Raw genomic sequence first — 2,555 nt, 5'->3', positions numbered from 1 at the left:
AAGCCAAGAGGAAGTATATAACCAAGTCTTTTTAATAACCAATTTAATACGCTGGGTACACAATGTGCAATTTAGGCAAATAGAATAACAATCACAGTATCACTAAACAATCCATAAAAAGTCAATATCCATTAAACAGTTAAGTTAATTTCTCCCTCAAATACATACGACCAATTATTATAATAAAACCGCAAATGACCTTCATTAAAGAAATACTAAAATAAACCATACAATAAACACCAATGTAAATGTGAAGAGGTGATGGATCCAAAGCAGATGTCCGTCTTTGATGTGCACTAGGAAGATGCGATCCCACGGTCGTCATTTACCTAGTGTCAATCGCTCGTTAACAGAAACAATTCCTGCCTATCTGGAGAAACGATTAAGTCATAAACAAATTCTCAGCAGACATCTGTAGGCTATTTCGGCACTGGGTGATCTTTCATTTCTGACAGGAGTTTCTAACAAATCAACCTTGTTGACCCTTTACTTGTGCTGCTAAATCTAATCTGCTCAGTCTGTATACAAACTACTTCTAATGCTAGTATTAATATAAAACATTATATAATTATCACAAAACACTTTCTTCAACTTCCTATACAGAGTCTTCAATAGATAACCAGATACTCCAGGAAATTAAAGGGTCGTTTGGTAGCTGTGAGTTCCACAATGAAGAGTTTTTGAAATTCCCAGATATAAGATCCCTAAATACAATGTGTAGGTAAGAAATTAACTATTGATCAGTTCAACCTAGTTTCGGGAACAGTTCTTCTGAACATGTACCGGTGTAGATTGGACTTCAATAGGAGGAAGTTGACACAATAAGGACATATGAGCCGCGCAGGTGGACAGTCTTAGTGCCCACGCAAACTCTTCATTGGGGAAATCATTGACTGGACACATTTTTTGAAACTTTGTTTTCCTGAGGTACCTGGGAATCATTATTGAAATCAATTAAAAGGCTTATTTTCTAAAAGATATTTTGTTAAGTAAATATTTTAGTTAAAATAATGGAGTGAAATGTGTGTATAAATAGTAATAATACATGTCAATAAATATAACTTGAATTTTCTTGTAAGAAATTAGGAAAAGGAGAAAGAACAGCTTTTAGGATACAGAGCAATTTAGTGGGTCTGAGCGATGTTGAGGAAGGTTTGAGGAAGTTGACGAGGGGTTTAAGAGTTGATAAGGCTTGGGAAGCTGGAAAAAGGGAGTTTGATATGTGTGAAAGACATGTGCTGCCACTTTCAGCATGAGAGTTGTGAAGGTGGTTGAATGGAATATGAGGGAAAATAAGGAAGTTACTGAAGGTATAACTTAATGTAAAATAAATAAATCATTGAATGAGATAGTTTAAAGTCTAAAGTCATGATATTGTATGGAAATAGTCCTTTCACTAACAGAAATACCCTATCAATTAGGAAGGGATTCACCCCCCAGGAAGGAGGGGGGGGTCAGTGAAAGTGTCTGTGAGCTCAGCTGGGAAATTGAGAATAGTTACATTACTAATGCTAATAATATTGATGTTGATAGTCTTTGGCAAGATGGGCAAGATGGGCACTGCCTGTGGTATCTGTTCCAACAGAGCTCTCGATTGCTTAATTGAACCTTAATCAGAGCATTTTCATTATTTTTAACTGTAGAGGGTTTAAGTTAAGCATAGAATTGTATGAATAACATATTAAAGAACCAACTATTTTTTACACAATTTGAAAAGTACAATCTAAGCCGGTTGTTCATTCAATGGAGTCATTGAGTGTCCGGTTGAACAGAAAGCAGCAGGTCGGGGCCTAACCGATGAGCCGCTGCCCTCTGCTCAAACCTGCAGCTCGCCAGGCAGGCGAGTAGATCCAACACAATTCATATTAAAGATGCGACTCGGGTCCGAGACCGGCAGCAGCCAATGAGAGTCGAGCACATCCACGAAAACAAGTTACATTATTTTGAGTTTTTGATTTTGACTTTCATAAGTATTGATTCAAATACCTCAAATAACAATAGTTGTTTTGGGGCATCATGATGCAAAAGACCTAAATTCCGTGAAATCCTGCCTGTCGTTAAATGTGAGCAGCCCACCATTTTAAATATCGTCTGGGATTTAAAGAATCACGTTAGCGTGGGTCTAGCTTTAATTTCAACACTTGTCAAGACACTTTTGGACTTTTGCACTTTTTTTACACAACATGAAATGAAAGCTTTTACTTTGCAGAACAATCTGAAGCAGAGTGACCATGATTTCACTTTGCTGTAAAATCATGGTTGCTCTGCGTCAGATTGTTGTGCAGAGTAAAAGTGTGGAAGTGGAAACAGTGTAGCTCATTGCCAGAGCCAGGGATCGGACCTGGGGCTTCATACCTTCAGTCTGACGCGCTCCCGACTGAGCTACTCGGGCAACTCCGGAAAGACCCGGAAGAGCGCTATTAACTGTGCGCTGTTTCTGCTGTCACTCATCTCCTGCAACAGGCCCGTAGCCAGCCTAGTGGAAGGGGGGTTCTTTTTTTCAAAAAGTGGACCTTTTTGCAGTTTTTCCCCTCATTTTGTATTCAATTATGAGG

This window comes from Amia ocellicauda, chromosome 10, assembly GCF_036373705.1.
Source record: "Amia ocellicauda isolate fAmiCal2 chromosome 10, fAmiCal2.hap1, whole genome shotgun sequence".
NCBI classification, from domain to species: domain Eukaryota; kingdom Metazoa; phylum Chordata; class Actinopteri; order Amiiformes; family Amiidae; genus Amia; species Amia ocellicauda.
This window is presented reverse-complemented; position numbering follows the sequence as displayed.